The following is an 18,237-nucleotide window of genomic DNA, read 5'->3' as shown; positions in this document are numbered from 1 at the left end:
ACAATTTTTTTAAATAGCTTCAAATCTTTGAAAATAATCTTTAAACGTTTAAGATTTATCAACATTTATGCATTAATGCAAAATATAATTGTTAGAATTAACAAAAACTTCCTAAATAATCTGTGCTGCGGCACAGCATCCCGCTTGCTAAAAATGCCGTATATCCCAAATAGATGGGATATATATGACAACTAATTAAACAAACAATACTGGAGCAAAGCACTTGTATTTTGCTATACAACATGCTTTACTATTCCTCTACACATGTGTATTGCAAAATAATCACTAAGTCTTTTACACGCTCTATAATAATCATTTTATGTAGATCATAAATTATGATGGCTTATTACACTACTTATTACAGTAAAAAATCGATTTAACTCGCAATAATTTCATTAATATTAACAGTAAAGAACTGAAATCATAACATAATACTGATATACCATAAAGGCATGTAACAAATTAATTGACGGAAAATTATCCCCACTCCTTCTATTTTTTCTGGCTTCTGCGGCGTATTTCCTGACGCGGCGTATATACCGGGTTTACCCAAATAGTGAAAGATTGCATCAAAAAGATGCAATATACATCGGACGAACAATTGTTATGATGGATATCGATAAATCCGAGAGAATCGTGAATTTAATAAAACATATTGCTTTCGATAAATTTCAATTTTGGATCCTATGTGAATTACATTTATTTAGATTACGAGAATAATTTTTAATGTTCAATTTCAACGTACTATAAGAAATTCTCACACTCGCTTTTTCACCTCTATATTATGACACTGATGTATAATATATACACGTATTAACTTAACATCGAGATTAAAAACGCAAGTACGAAAGATTGTGATGTATGTGTTGCATTCCCTAATTTTAACGCGTCTATATATATTCCATCCCTCAGAACAGCCGATGAAATCGTTGCGATATGCGAATTCAGATGAATTAAAATCGAATATTGCAACGAGAGATGTTCAAGGAAAAACAAGAGAAGAGAAGCGAAACATGGTAGGAAATCCGAAGCGGCGTTCGCTTCGACGGTAACGATGTAATTGGACCACTTTGCCGTTAAACGAGCTTAACGATCGATTCTGCTGTACTATCACGATGCACATCGTGTCTTTTGTATGGGATCGAGACAGATCGGCATGACAGGTCCTCCGACATCGTCACCTTGCAGAGTCGCTAATAGCAATGGCACGTCGCTTTTTCCAAAGATATACGTGACGACAAACGCAGCGACGAAAGAAAATAAAAGTCATATCGATCGATTATAGAAGCCGATAAACACAAAAACTCATACTGCTCTCGGTGTCAACCATACCGATCTCTAACAACAAAAGAAAAACAAAAATTTTGTCAAGAAATACGTAGCAGTTACGTGAAACAATTATATAATTAAGCATATCGCGTCTCGAACAAAAAATGTAATATAACTAAAAAAAACTTCTACAAACATAAATAAAAAGACAAACGATTCATCTCTAAATTGCATTTAATTGGCTTGTTACGATACGATGAATAAAATATTCTCGCTCAAAATAAGAGTCTAACAATTAATTAATAATTTTCATTAATTGAACCATTAATGATTCAATTTTCAAAATTTATATTCTTCAATGATACTCTTTTTTTCCGGCTGTAACATAACTTCAAATTTTTGTGCCATCAGAATGAGAAAGAGCATTTAAATCTCGATTCTCTCCTACGATCGCGATGTCTAAGTCGTCTAAGAGATACAAATTTGTCGGCGCGAAATTCGCGGTGCGCTATCTTATACTAATGCTATCGCACTAATCACAAGCTATAACTATCTATAACTACTCGAGGGAGCTCGTCGTATTGCTCGAAACGAAAGAAAAACACACGGCGGGACCGGCACGGCGAACAAGGCACGACTAACGTGGATGATCCGGGTAAGTGCCGCGTCGCGCGATTATGCAACTGAGTGGCCGAAAAAGCTATGCCAAGATGCGTGGCGCTGGGCCACACACGCCCCACACATCATCCGCTTAACCTCGAAATACTATCGTGTAGCCAGAGACGTGCCAGCCGGGGTTGGTCTCGTTATTATCGGGGTTGCGAAAAGCCCAGAGTTACTTGGCTCATTCCAAATGAATATTCCCCGCCTGGCCCCCGAGGGTGACCTTTGAACATTGCATCGAGCAGTTATTTTTGAAATTATTTACATTTCGCGATATAAAATAAGCAATTTCCTCACGTACGTCTAATTAATTAAGTTAAATATATAGTAAACGATAAATTTACTATATTTACTATATTAAAAATGTCACAAATGTCTTGTAGGTACTTATCGAAAAACATTTCAAATAATGCATCTGACCTAAATCGATTTATTCTAACCTCAGTTAATTTATTTTTTAATTGAGGTGTAAGGTGGATCTTGTAATAAAGTAACACAGCGAGAAGATATTGTGTCTTCAATTAAAAATGTTAAATGACGATCGATTCGGAATTGTCTCTGGAACTAGCACGAAAATCTTTCCCAACAGTCGATTAATTAAACGAAACGTTATCGAATCCGACCGAGACTCATAGCTCAAATTGCTTTATCGTCCAAGTCAGATTGTGCTAACAATTCGGTTTGCATGAAATTAATTTCGATTGCCAACTACTACCATTTTATTTGCACTGGCAATGACAAATCTGAATTTCTATTCGTCGAATGCTTGATTCATATAAGTACTCTTTTGAGTTCATATTCCTTCGATCCTTTTATAAGAATTATATACAATTTTCAAACATCTTTTTACAATTTTAAACTTTTATTTGTATTATAATACAAAAATACACTATATGTTACACTGATACACATCAAAGAAAGACATAAGATAGAAATAAAACTAAACGAATAAACAGTGGAAAAAGCGAGCAACGATCCATATCAATAATTTTAAGTACTTTAAAGAAAAAATAAAATTTCGAGTATAAATAATATATATTTTACGTGACAGGATCAAAAATCTAAACTATTGCAATGACTATTGCAAAAAGAATAAAGAGACGAATGCTCGAAAATAAATCCTCAAAATTTAAAATCAAGAGAAAAGGAATCGAGTGGATCAGAGAGAGATCGTCATTACACGAGTCTGCACGAATTCGAATTCGTTCTACTAAATTTGCTTTACTAAAGCAATCGATGATATCGATAATATCGACACGCACCGTATCCATCGATACATAGATTTAAAATCGAATTGCCCGCTATTCTCTTTCATAGATTTTTGCACGAGATATGGGTCACTACTGAAACGATCGATTCGCGCGTTGGCTTGAGGCATGGACGCGTCCAATATAATGAGCCTATACTCGCGCGCGAGTTCCGCGGACCGCGCGACCAGGCGACCTTCGTCGCGTTGTCGCGCGTATAATTGTTGCTAATTATCGAGTGCATGCCACTACGCACGCACGTGCACTTTCGCGACTAATCAAGTGCAACGTAATAATGGCGAACGACTCCTCATGACACTACGTGTTCTCACCGTGACAAAACGGTAATTCACTCAAATCTTAAAACGTAACAGTTTTGCATTATTTCAGAACAAGTAACAATTATCAATCTTTAGAAACATATTCAACTGTGAGATCTTCTTTTGCGCATTCGCATTGGATTTACAATCCAATGACGTGCTGCCTCTTGTATACGACTAATAAAAATATAACACGAGTACAATTAAGTAAAAAACGATGTTACGTTGCTTGTCACTGCACAAATAATTCTCTAAAGATCGCATTAAAAGCAGACAGAGACAGTAATAAATAACGTCGCGTCAATAAAAATCTTACATTATGAGATAAACTTTTTCAGTTGAATTATCTTTGAAATTCTCTCGATGATTATTATTTTAGCGTGAAATACAAAAAGCATGCTCTCTCTATTACCTGTAATTACAAATATGACATGAAATTGTCACTAAATTTGTAATAGACATTTATTCCTACGTCAACGCAATAAAATGTAATCGAGAATATGATAAATGTCATGTGATTGAAAAAATAACAATGTCACATAAAATATCGCACAAGGAAATATTTCCAATGTGAAAGAACAATTTCGGCGCAACTTATTTCCATGCGCCAAAACTAAGCTTTTCCAACGATTAAAGTATTATGTCAAATTATAAACCCTTTTGTAAAAATTTTGAATATTCGTTAATTTTTAAAATAAATTCAAAAATTAATTTGTCAAGTTTTTCCATTAAGAAAAAAAAAAAGATTTCAAAGTGATTCAAAGAGAGTAGATGAAGTAATTGAGTCCTTCGATATGAATAATCGCGCGAAACGTAGCTTATATACAAATAAGTGCGTTACTCTTAAGATGCTCCGACATGCTGGGATATCCTCGAAAATATCGATGCGCTACGAACGAGACGGTGGAAGAAGAACCGCGACAGGTGGGTGGTCGAGGGACGACGAGGAGCAACGTGCATCTCTTCCTTGGCAAGGTAAGTGTCAGAACCTGGGTCGACTTAATCTTAGACAGCTACCACTATCGCATCTCATCGTCGCACACTATCACCGTATCTGCCGCTACTACTACCACTACACGCCGTTGGCAGTCATCGTCGTCATCGTCGTCATCATCGTGGGTCGTCATTTTCGTCACTACCGAAACGCGCGCGAGAGGCGACGCGACACGTCGCTCCGTTCGACACGGTGTAAACGAGCCTTTAAGTCTCGCCATCTCACATCGCGGCAGTCGCGACACGACACACGCAATACAACGCCAGGAACCGGGGAGCGCACCTGCGCGCGCGCTGCCTGCACCGTTTTCTCGGTCGCGGCCCGTTTGTCCCCGTCACGACACCCCCCTGCACTCCATCCCTTCCTACCTTCCCTCGCCTCTCCTGCGGTCGAACGGCCGCTCCCCACTCGCAAGCAAGCGCGCGCGCGCGCGCGACCGATGTATCGCGGAGGGGTTGAGGAGGCACCTTTGGCCTGTCTCCTCACCCCTCGTGCCCTCCTCCTCTTTCTGTTGTACCTCATCCTCCTACGCCACTCTAACACACACGCGCACTCGAGAGAGTCGATTATCGTTCAGAACCGGGAGCTCCTACTACATGATATAATGAATAAAGAGAGAGAGAGAGAGAGAAAGAGAGAGAGAGAAAGAGACGCGGTAATATGGCGGTCGACCGTCAAATGCGAGCACTGATTATGTAAGAAAAGACCAAGGAAATAAACTTGACGTGCTTCGCAATAAGCAGCTGCAGACGAATTTGCATGTTACACAGTTCTCGTAGCTATTATTAAATATCGTTCTTATTTCCTCGTCGAAAATAGCGTTATAAAAATCGTGTGACGTTAAAGTAGTAGAAAGAAAAAAAAAAAAAAAAAAAAAAAAAAAAAAACAAGAAATCAGCTGAAGTAAAGGAATGTGTCACTTTCTCGTTTTGGGCTGATCGTACGTTGCACCCAAAATTATCTCGCTGTTTGCTATCTGCAGTTGACGTTGCGATTATACAGCTCGCGAGAAATGTTCTTGTCTCGCGAAATTGTTTTTATCGCGACATATGACGGTGATGCGGTAAGAGACGAATACGTGCAGGATAGACATATTAGTCAGACTAAATATCATTGTTATGTAATTGAGAGCCGGTACACAACACACTATATATCTTTGGCTACGTCATTCAATGCAGCGCGCATATAATGAAGCTATTCTTGGTTTACCATCATGCAGTTTAAGCGCACGACGGTAATTGATCGTATGTCGCGTATCCAGAATAATTAAAAACGCTTTCACTAGTAATGCGAAACAAAAACGGCTGAAAAGAACTTGGAACTGTCGGAATCGCTAATTTTGACTCAATCGCGGAAATCGTAACGCGAATCATTGTGGAAATAATAAAGACGATACTGAAAATGCAAACGTTCAGATGGCCAAACACATAATTGTTACGGAAAACGGATTTTGCGAAAATTGAAACGAATATTGCTGTTCATGTTTATTTCTTCCAGTAGAAAAGCAGGATTCCTTGATATTAAAGATTCCTCACCTTCCAGTCTTGGAGTGCAAAATGAGCGAAAAACACAGCTGTATTTAATATTGAAAGTTATTTGTAAAGCTAATATTTTGTTACTCTCTACGGTGTGTTAAAGTAACTTGACGTACACCGTAAAATATTATCGCTGAAATATTATAATAAATAAAATAGCTTTTCCCAGTTCTCGAAATAGTTTTGACAGCTTGTAATTACTTTAAATTTCGAAGTATATATTTTTGGAAGCATGCTTTATAAAAATCAGGCCTTTCGCCTAGCATACGATACTAGTAGCCGCGAGAACTTTTCTACTTGTATGTCGTCCATGCCGCAAATGCGACGAGTGGTTGTAGAGGAGTTGAAGCAACACGTGGCGGTCGGGGCGCGTAGCCGTGATCGCTCGACTGCAAAGCAAAGTCCATAACTACTGCACGCTCAATGTCACGGTTTGCACTATCACGATATCGTGCATAGAAAATGCAAAATGTGGAGAAAGAATAATAGTATAATTATCATGTAAGATATCTATATTAATAATAAAACGGTAGAGGGACAAAAAATAGGAGGGGGGGGGAGAGAGAGAGAGAGAGAGAGATATCTCAAACTTGTATCATATATGAGTTGTAACGACAGGAAAAAGTGTGAATATAAACGGAGGAAACCAAATATGTGTGTGTGGATAACAATAGACGAATAATTTGTTAAATAAATTATATGAAAAAAAATTTAACATAATATAGTAGTAAAGACGCGTCGAAGTTAAATTTACTCTCATAATTGATAATGGCTACAACTTATCTTAATTTATGGGTCAAGCAAATATTACAGAAGTAGTACTTCATGAACGATATTATAATTGAATATATAACGCAATAAATGCAAAAGAGTTTAGCACTGTTGATATTATACATATAATATTTAAAAATGTTAACCAAAATGTGTTTTCAAGCAATTTTTTAGAGAAAAAAATAACATTTTTAACATTGATAGGCACATATTGATACCATATGCGAAAATGTTTGAAATTTACTAATCACAAAAATACTTAAAAAGTGAAAAAGGCGTTTCGGAATATAAAATTACAATAAAACATGATGTGGGGTCGACAAATTCAACAAACTTCCATGAATGAAGTTTCCTCTTTTCTGATGGAGAGACATCAAAAACTGTCCTTACAATTCTTCTTAATTGCGCGAATATTTTCACTGTTGTATGACAATCCACTTGACACATGACGTACAATAATAGTCATTCCATCTTTCTTCCACAACTAAAAATTATGCATGACATGCAGAGAAAGATAGAATAACTTTATTTATAATACAATCACGAAAAAAAATTACAAAAGTGTCTGTTCATTCAATTAAAATACGAAACATTCATCTTTTAAAATATTACATTTTTATCCATAAAATTTTTAAATAATTATCTTGCTACTTCTAAAACATATTACGGTGAAACAAATAAAAATTTAAAACAAAAAATAAATTATTACTATTTTTTACAGTCTGATAAGCACTTGTATATGAAATTATAAAACATTTCTCAATATTGTAAAGCATCGCAAAAATTACACACAAATATAATTATTTAAATAAAAATCGAAATTACAACAAAATTAAACAACGAAAAATATAATAGAAAAGTTTCCTTGTGCAATTGACAAGAGTGCCTAACTATCTCGAAAACATGGTTGTAGCGAAAAGCGTCAAGAACATCAAAATCGTGGAGACAAAACGGGGAAAAAACGGGAAGGTATTGATCTAACATGAAATCAGCGTTTACTCTCAATTCTATGAGCAGTAGACATAGAGACGCTAGCACTTGTTGACCTTGAACAACATTAAGGATACAATGAATTTTAATGAACCGAGGATGATTTCATGTTCAATTAATTCTGCAAACGTAACAATTTTTATTAATTATTAATATTTATGTCCGTTAGTCAACATCACCTATTATAAAATAGAATCGACCAGTTGTGATTGTGAGTGCAAATTACAATTGACGGCTTCGTTGTAACAATAATTTTTTTAATAATTTTTACTAGAACAGAAGGGAATTAAACTCTTTTTCTCAAATTTTAAATTAACCTATTTGAACGCGCGGTGTATTGTCGGAAAATATTATCACATTTAATCCGTAACACAATTATAGGTATATCTCGACTTCGTGTACTCACTTCTTACTAAATAGCTGTTAACCCTCGGTCAATCGAGAATTCAATTCTTCAGATCCAAATGACATTGTGTCGTATCGGCTACGTGCAATCTGGTTTGACTGTGAGCGCAACAACGTGGACTCTTCCGCGTGTTCGGGGAAAGTGGGGACGCCAGAACGTCCCCGTCAGGGGTTGACCTAATTCCAGTCACTAGGTTAGCCTCTGACTGTCTGACCTTTCCCCAGGAGCAATCCCGGCGAGGATGCGCGGCAAGCGCCCGTCAAAACGAGAGAGCTCCAATTTTATAAGTACACACATTGCACGTATCATATATTCTTCGTAGACCCTACTACGGAAAAGTAATTAGCGCGCGAGAAAAAACGTACGAATAAAATAAAAAATTAATTCCAGCAGTTATACTCGCCAACACCCCTTTCAAAATGTCTTCCAAATGAAATTCTTATGCGATTTAAAATATGTGTGTTCCCGGTTTTAAAATTTTATTCAAATAAAACTATTCGAATAGCTACATACGCGACTCTTGGCTTTAGATACGAGTATTTAAGCATCCTAAAAAGACGTGATCATCTTATATCTCTGCCAGCAAATCTTTCACCACGTACAATGTAATTAAAAAAAAAAAAAAAAGAATTAAAAATGAAATAGGCCTTTGAAAATTAATTTCCCAATCACTATTTGTGTGAACGCTGAAATAACACAGAATCGAAAACGAGCTGAAACTGTAAATTAAATGGATGTAGTTCATGGAAAATGCGCGTAGGTGTGCACGAGGGAGGAGGGAGGTGTTCGCCAGGCAAGTGTAGGCTGACTCCGAGGGGATAAACGAAACTAGGTCACCCCTGGGAACCGGAGAGCCTGGCTCGCATCCGGGTAGAGAAGAGAGCCTGCGAGTGTTGGCGGCAACTCGGTATAACACCCACAGCAATATCGTACAGAATTACCTGCTCGAAAACTCCTTCACATCGTGAATCTATTAATTATCTTCCCATTTAAGCTTAAACGTAATTCAATTCGCAATAAATAAGTTCCTAAATAAATAACATATTGTAAATATTTTCTATTATATTTTGGAACAGTAAAATATTTATACTATTTAATGCATAGATGAAGGTATAATGAAATTTTTTTTAAACTGTGATTAAAAAAACCGAGTTACTGTGTTGAATTTATACGACTGTGCGTCAATCATGACTCTTCAGGATAGCTATTAGAATGAGAAATAATGCTTGATTCAACGGCGAGATATTTTAACGTACCGTAATTTAGTAACTCAAGCTAACTCCCCTTTTGCAACGAATGACGTCGGCATCAGTTTAAACGCTCATGATTGGACAGAGTCGATGTATCACTTACAAACGTTATAACGTGACTTTAATACCTTATTAATGCCTTTATACGCATTTCACTAATATCCATGACGCACAATTTGTTAATAACGTTCTAAAATATTCGCGATATAGCATCTACATCGCCTATACCACTACACATTCGTTAAAAGTTTCATAAAATATATCGAAGATTATTTTTCATTCCGTAAGTGGATAGATGATACATTATTTCACAAATTGTTGCATCATTTTTTGAGATTTTAAAAGGAATCTCAAAATTTATAATGCCGAACCTTTGCTAACTACTAAGACTTAAAATATGCTATTTAATATTTAAATAACATCGCAACTCGAGTATATCATTGACAAATTAATACTTATAGACTTTTAATATTCATGAACAATAACTCTCAAGAAAAATTAGGGAAAACTTTTATAAATAGAGCACCTAAGAAAATCAAATCAGTTGTTGATAAACAAAACAACGCGGCGAGATTGCATAATACAAGCGTTATGTGATGAGTATACCCAGTGAAAAATAACAATGAAATCGACATCGAATTGATGTCGATTCGACGTCGATTTCATTGTCATTTCTCATTGAGCAGCTCTCTTCCTCTGCCCGCACATTCGTTATATGTGTAGTATAATATACTCACAACTTTTTAAATATAAAGCTACGAGAGAGTAGACTACTAATTCGCAAAGAATGCACTATCGCAGTATCGCATGTTATGCAGACCTTATACGATCAATAATACTGTCAGTGCCAACAAATACTGACAAGATTATTGATCGTGTGCGATTATCGATATGGATTGATGTATGAATATATTGATGGTGATCTCTCTCCAGATTTCTTAATTCTCGATCAGTACCGCTTTGTGATAAGAAGAATTATGCTTCCTTAGGTCTCATCCGAATGTATACTATATAGTGGTTTTCCATCCGGACGAGACGAGACAAGGAGTATAGGTAAGATCGAACTTCACAGGTAAGTTCGTTCAATCTAATAAATTATACGGATCGTAGCGCAACTACGCGAGGATATGCCTGCGCGATCTGCTTTAAAGGAAAAACAATTTTCTTGCTCAAACTTTTAATCAAAGAATTAAAATAAGAAATCTCAAGACATGGCAAAAACGTATAATACGTATATCAATCTTTAACATTTTATCTTACAGTTACTTTAACAATTACAACACGGTATCAATAAAAGATTATAAACAATGCATAAGTTACTTATATATCTTCCAATTTTACAAAACTTTAATATTATATATAACCAGTGTGTTTTTAAAGCTATTAAACCGCAATAATGTAAATCCGATAAGATATGTAAATAAACATGAGTTCAAATGAGTAAATGAACATAGACCTATTTTATACAAATCATCTAAAGAGGATGAAAACAGTCGAGAAGATATAAATCAATCGTGACGTTGGGTTGCTTCGATTACACCGCGGCCAAACATGCGGCATATCGATGCGATTTTTGGCGCATAATACCTGTCGAAAAATCATGCCAATAACATGCACGCAACACACGTACGCATCACGAAAAAGAGAAGGAAATGCTTTTGCACATCGGCTGCCAAAAATGCAGCATGCCGCAATTCCGCCTCGCGATTTTACGTAACGCGGCGATTCCGTGATAGTTTTACTCGTCCGCTCGAGTTTTCTCGCTGCAGCGCAACGTCGGATGACGTGGCGGTTAAATTTTCCGTCGAGTCGGCTGTGTATACGTATACCGCCTTTCGACACGGTCCTAGGCTGCTCTCCACAATATTAGGAGATACATGTGACTGTGGAACGACGGTCGACGTGACTCACAAGGAAGAAAAGCCGCAAAACATGTTGCGCATATGAACGCATAATTTACAGCCGGTATAATTTTGCCGCCAACGAACATATGATATTTCAACGCAGTGACGCATAATTGAAAAGCTAAATTTCGCGTATTTGTGATTTAAATTCGATACATTCATTGAGAGCTAAGATTTGCTCATTTCTCCCTTCTCTCTGATAGATAATTAACGATGAAAAGGATACAATAATCTTCAGGAAGAGATTTAAATACATGTTGCAGTAAATAGAATTTTATAAAAAAAAAAAACAATAAATTTGACAAGGTCCTTAAATTTAAAAAATGTATAACGTTGTATCTCTTGATTGCATATTATGCACTTAATAAGAGAATTTCAAATCATACTCCAAAGTTAATTACGCACATCATAAAGGACTAGCGTGATCTCGATCGAGAATGTTTCCATCATTCGATTAACAAAACTAGGTTTACACTCAAATGAGTATCGTGGAAAATCCGACGAAAAATCAGACAGCGTAGAACTAAAACCCAACGGTGGGGAAGATTCTCCTAAGCTTCGAGCGTCAGCTGATTGGTTGTTCCGGCGTCAGCTGATTTTGACAGCCCGGGCGACCTTGCGCGTCCTAGCCGAGGTATCGACCAATCGGGAAGCATTGCATCGTGCGCACGCGCTTGCACTAATCCTGATCAGCTGACTCTCGCAGAGCCCGCATCCTCGATGAGATCGAAGAAATTTGCGCTACAGGTTCTCTGTCAAGAGACTTGACATTCCAATAATCTACTCAGCACCAAATACCGACAAAATGAAAGCAAAGATAATTCCCATTTCAATTCCGATAAAAAAATCTCCGACACAGAATATTTTTAAATCTAATGTGAAACGTTTGTACTATTTATTTATGTTGAATTTTATTATATTTCAAGAATTATATTAACAGGAATGTTAACATAATTGTAAATGAAATATTATGTAACTCTGATTTTTTTTTATAAAAAAATATCAGCAACTCATGATGAAAATAAAATATAAATAGATCTGATATTAAAAGTGTCACGATCAACAAAAGATAATAAATATATTATAATAATAAGGTAACGATAATTTTGAGTTCCAAATTTTTTTTAGAGTGGATCGTCACGTCGCGCGTCGACGCGATGACAGGATGCGTGTGCCTGCGCGTTGCCAATGTTGCCGGGGTATCAGCTATATTCATTCCGGGGTCTCGAGCCACCCCGATCAATAATTCGTTTCCCAGCTGTCACGCCCCTCACAGACGAAGGAACGAACGTTCGAGCAAACGGACGCAATATTAACAAAAGCTAAACTACATAATTACAGTACAATACATTGTATTATTAAATCTCGTCCAAGTCGAAATAACCACGTCGAAATATTTTCACAATGGCAGCAAATGTCTGAATCCCTCTGATACAGCATGATGAAAGGTGTTTACTCTTGTACAGCATTTTGTATAGCACGGTGAACAATGTTTACTTTTTACGCTCATTTTCATTCGCTTTACACCATGAAAAATACAATTAAAAATTAAATCGATTCACATTACAGAAGAGCTAAACATCGTTACTTTTCCAATTCTATTTAATACATAAACACATTTCGCAACTGCAAATCAGCAGATACGCCATCTCTTGAAAAAGAATCAAGACTTCTGTATTCATCTTCAATCTCAGAAGACGAACATCTAGAGCGAACTTTTAATTGTCCGATCACTTGATCTCATTACATTCGGTGAGGAGGATAGAATGTTTTTTTTATAATTTTATGCAATATAATATAAAGGATACTTCAAAAAATCAAAATACGTATTTAAAAAGTTAAGACATACAAAATTATAAATAAAATTCTATCTTGAAAATCTGACGCGAAGTACAGATAACGGAAAATAAGTCTTGATCCTATAGGTGAAATGCGATATCGCATTTTAATTTGACAAGTACAAATTGATTTTGTGTCGCTCAAGATCTATTCTATGAAAGAACGGGGGAGGAGATCATCGATCATAAGAGAACTATAGGAGAAACCAGGTCTCGCAATGGCACAATTTCACCATTAAATCCTTTAAATAACTGATTGTTATAATTAAAGTAATTAAACTATACTAGTATGATAGAAAGAATCTTTCTCTATATTTTGATGCTAGAAACGATTTAATACGAACACGCAAAATAACATGTCGTATAATAACAAAAACTTTTCTTTTAACTGATAACACGTCATTTAGATTTATTTTCTCAAGTTGAGAAGTATTAATACGAAGTATTAAAAAAAGCTCGAAAATCTACTTCCCCTTGACGTGCACCTTGAATTACATTTTCTCTCCTTTTATTATAATACTTGTTTGATTTGAATGAAACTTAAGGATAAGTACCTATGTTATAAAAGACATTTTGCAGTACCTTTTCCATTGTTTCCTTTGCCACAAGTACATAAACTGAACGCAATGCGTACATAAACTTACCTCTTGTGCCAACAAGACCTCGTCTCCCCTACAATTGCTCCGTACAATGAGACTTCCAATCCAAATTCGTCTATCGCTTGCCGTCTTTCTCGATGGTTACTCTCGACTTTTCGACTTTTGCCAGCCGGGTGGGTTGCCAATGCCCCCAGAAAACTGAGATACCACCAGCTGTGTTCACCCGCTTCATTACCTACCGAGTGAACGCAGAGTGGCTCCCTGTCCTCCGAAAGCTCGTTCCGCTGATCTCTCTCGTACGTGTGCACTCTCTTACCGACCGGATAATGGCTTATAATCGTCACGCCACATCACTGAGCATCGCCTTATTGCAAATATTCGCTTAAAGACCGCAGCACAGACTTGTACATAATACATAAGACATAAGAGTATTAATCAGGATTTTTATTTCCCCATCCTCACTTTTTAGTTTATAGATCTCGCAAAGCACAAAGCACTTAAGGCGTCGAAAAATCCGTAAGGACGAAATTTTTATGCTATGTAAACATCTTGTGCAACAGTGAATACGAAGAATGCTTTCATCCTAACAGCTAACTGATTCTAATCCCGAATTACACGTGATAAGTGAGTATGTTTAGACATCCTAAATATAAGAATACGATGTATTTGTTATTATTTACAAAATTATGTAATATAATGATATTGTATATTTATGTAATGTTAACTTTCTTGCACTTGAGACATCTTAAGTAATATAATACACATAGTATTACAGAACATCAATAATTTAGAATATATTTTTAAAAGAGGATACTTGTCATTGTTTGCATTAAATAATCATAAATGCATATGTATATGCAATGTTAATAACGATTTAAACATGTGTTTATTTTAACATGCGTTTATTTAGCGCAGGCGTAGAATCGAGCTTATGCAAAAGTCTGTGTTGCGGCCTTATCTCAACGAATTGCATTGTTTCTGTCAAACGCGCCACGTAATGTTTTCTTATCGATCGAGCTCAATATCTTCCCCCGTCTCATATTTCGATTACATGATGTTAAGATAACCAGAAGAATGGGAACTATAAAATACCCTATTAGTTAAATGGAAAGAATTCTACTTTCTTTTCCATACTTTCTTACAATAGTCATACTTCCTTATAATAATAGTCACGAGATGCTTTCTTACAATTTCTTGTTCTGCTCTTTTAATTGTACTTGCTATAGAAAATATACACGTATAGGAAAAAAACAACAGAGTAAACATATACAATAAATTTATATATGTTTAAGTTTTTTAACATATGGATACGGTACTTAAATTTTCGATAAAAAATTAATACAGAGGTTAAATCCACACAGCTCTAATTGATACTGTTACAATTATTGAATTTGAAAAATACCGGAAAATTCATTGTTCATTCTGTCTGTGATTGAGTGATCAATTACAAAAAAGAAATAGTAAGAAATAGCTGAGAAACTACCATATAAAAACAAATTATCGCGTATCATTAATAAGCATATAGTGTAAGCTCGTCTGATTACACATGGCATATTCCACTTAACAACCTTGAGTCAATATACAAGTTATGGAAGAGTAAATCGAGGAATATAAATCTTGATCTTCTAATATACATTTAGTGGCTTAAATATGTACATTGCGGTTTTTTTCCCTGATATTGCACAATAAAATGAATTAATTTAAGATTTTTCTTTTGCATTATTAACTTATCTGCATATCACAGATTTGATATCTATTTAAATTATGTTCAAGAGATTTAAAATTTAAAGAATGTTGAAATTAAAAATATACACAAAAATATTAATTAAATAACATTAGAAAGCACAGATAAAACATAGAAAACACTAGATAGACAAGAAGATAGACAAAGAATGTTAATAAAAACAAAAGGTAGACGTATGATCATTTAAATCTTTCATGTCTGATATCAGAAAGGTCCTTTCAGTTGTAAATTTTAGATATTCATGATACTTTGATAGACATTATACCTCACACTCACAATCAGAATGTAATGTACGATCTATATAAAAATTTTATAAATTACGTTTATAAATTACAATACGTACAGCTGAGATTACATTAAGCTTCAACTGAGACGAGGACTGACAGCGCATGGAAGTACAAGCTAATTAAAAATTAAACGTTAATCTCTTGAGCATTATAAAGAAGCGTTACGAAATGACGTCGCATTCGATAAATAGTACCGCACTTGCACGGTCGATTTAAAACACTTAGCAGAATGTTCAAAAGCACGCGTCATTATCTTTCTCTTCTTATCGTCCCGTCTACAACGCTGCGTTCTATCTTTAATAGCGTCAACAGAGCGCGGTATGTTTTGCGCGCAGTAGTGGTACAACCTGCGGCGAAATCAACGGGCGACGCAACCGATGCGACCGACGTCGCGGCCACGTCCCAAGGTCAACGCGATAAGTCGGTCAAACCGCGGGGTTATCGCGCAATTCCGCATTTCGTTCAGCACGTTTAAATGGAAAGCCCAACACTCGCGTGCAACCTTCGGTTTCCCGTCCGATTGGAAAGCGATTTTAAGTTGTAGAAATTTCATAACTTTCGTCAAATTCTCCCCGACACTCTTGCGTTCAGCAGATTAATAAAAAATTTCAAATTTTACTCTTCATTAGACATTCTTAGCTAAGAATTTTATAAGCATTATTTCTAATGCAAAACAAAATTGGCAAATATTGGATAATATTTTTTTCTTGAAGAACAAAATATTATATTTTTTTAAAACATGCTTTTAATGCTTCATACATGCTTTAAACATTAGTATTACAAAAAAAAAAACGTTTAAAACATATTCAAAATATTAATTAAGCATGTTTTAAACGGTTTAAAACATGTTTAAAACATTTTTACTAACCCGGATACAAATATAATATTATTATCATATTTGATGATTGTATATTTTACATCTATGTATAATAATTTATTCCCATCCTAATTCTTGTAAATGTATTTGCCACACTCACTTTCTGGCAATAATATACAAATAGCTGGAAAAAAAACTGCGTTTGAAAAAATAGCGAGTCCATAGTTCATGAATGACGAAGCTAAAAATGGCCCACCCGATGACGCACTATTTCGGCGTGCTCAGCCAATCGTGCCAAGGTTCGGGCAATTGCGTATCACGTAATTCATGCAACAACCTTACCTTTATTGTCATTCAATTATTATATTAACCGTAATACTTCTTTAAATATACATATGTAGCTCCGCACAAAAACTTATTCGCGTAGCATCTACTATTTGAATAAGTTAAGAATGTCGAAAGCATATAGCGTTTATCTAACTAACTTATCTACAACATAACTTTGTTCGTACGTTTTTATTAATCTCGTTGGAAAATTGTTTGCAACAACTTTGCGTTGCTTAATATTCTCTTCTACCGCGCGTTCACTAATTACATAAGAATAGTCAAACGACCGCTGATAGTATCACTCCTCGAGCGAATCGAGAAACTTTGTTTAGAATGCTAATCATCGATAACAGAGAGCCAATTTCTCTACAAGCGGCGTAGAAAGTTGTTTTCGGAAGCCCACGCGGCTTCATTGAGAGCGCTTGGAAACGAGCCAATAAGAGATCACACAGCAGAATGTTTGTCGCACATCGATGTGTCGTTCGAACGACGTCATGTATCGTGACGTGTATCCGTATGTAATATCCCCGATAGGCCCGATACAGGCAAGCGGATGGTGTATCCGAGCAGAATCAAATTAATGCAGAACATATAAGTAACAATGATGAACTCTCGTAATTGACGATGTCACTCTTTATAAAGTATCAAGATATTTTCGAACGATGCCGGATCAATTCACGCAATGAGATTTTCTTTAGGATTCTGCTCGGATATTTCGAGAAGAAGTGTATATATAGATTCGTTTGCACTGCAAGATTTTTAGACATTTTCATTTATGTAACAAGAATTTATATAAATTAATTTTTACCTTGAAATGTGTAATGGAAGTTATTTCAAAGTACGATACTCCAATAAGATACAATTAATAATGACGATAATTCCGTATATAACAAATGATATCGCACTGTTATTAAAACATGATCACTGTAACAAATTTATTCGCTTATCTATTTTCTAATAATAACGTAATCGTTGCGTATTGTACGCACATTTTATAGACAATGATACAAGATTTTTCAAGATAAAATCATAATCGTAATACTGAAGATCGTAAAGAGTGCAAACAAATCTTGATTGCCAATAAGATACATTTCACTGGTAAGATCAATCTGAAAAAGACTCGTGCTTTGATTTTAATTTTCTATTCTTAATTAATAATAAAATGTAAATTTGTTAATTTTTTTTCATGTTACTAATTGGTCTTATGTGATAAACTAAATTTTTTCAAGGCATGAAATTAATTTTCCAGATCGATCTTATATGTTTGATGTGACAG

The 18,237-nt window shown here is 35.5% G+C and overlaps 1 protein-coding gene across 1 annotated transcript in view; it reads right to left on the bottom strand.

The window, feature by feature from the left end:
• The window catches only part of Rpb8 (DNA-directed RNA polymerases I, II, and III subunit Rpb8), a 57,041-nt gene that overhangs the window by 7,911 nt on the left and 30,893 nt on the right, over positions 1-18,237 (bottom strand). The gene's annotated exons all lie outside the window — the stretch shown is intronic.

This window comes from Cyphomyrmex costatus, unplaced genomic scaffold (assembly GCF_001594065.2).
Source record: "Cyphomyrmex costatus isolate MS0001 unplaced genomic scaffold, Ccosl1.0 scaffold5, whole genome shotgun sequence".
NCBI classification, from domain to species: Eukaryota; Metazoa; Arthropoda; class Insecta; order Hymenoptera; family Formicidae; genus Cyphomyrmex; species Cyphomyrmex costatus.
This window is presented reverse-complemented; position numbering and strand designations above follow the sequence as displayed.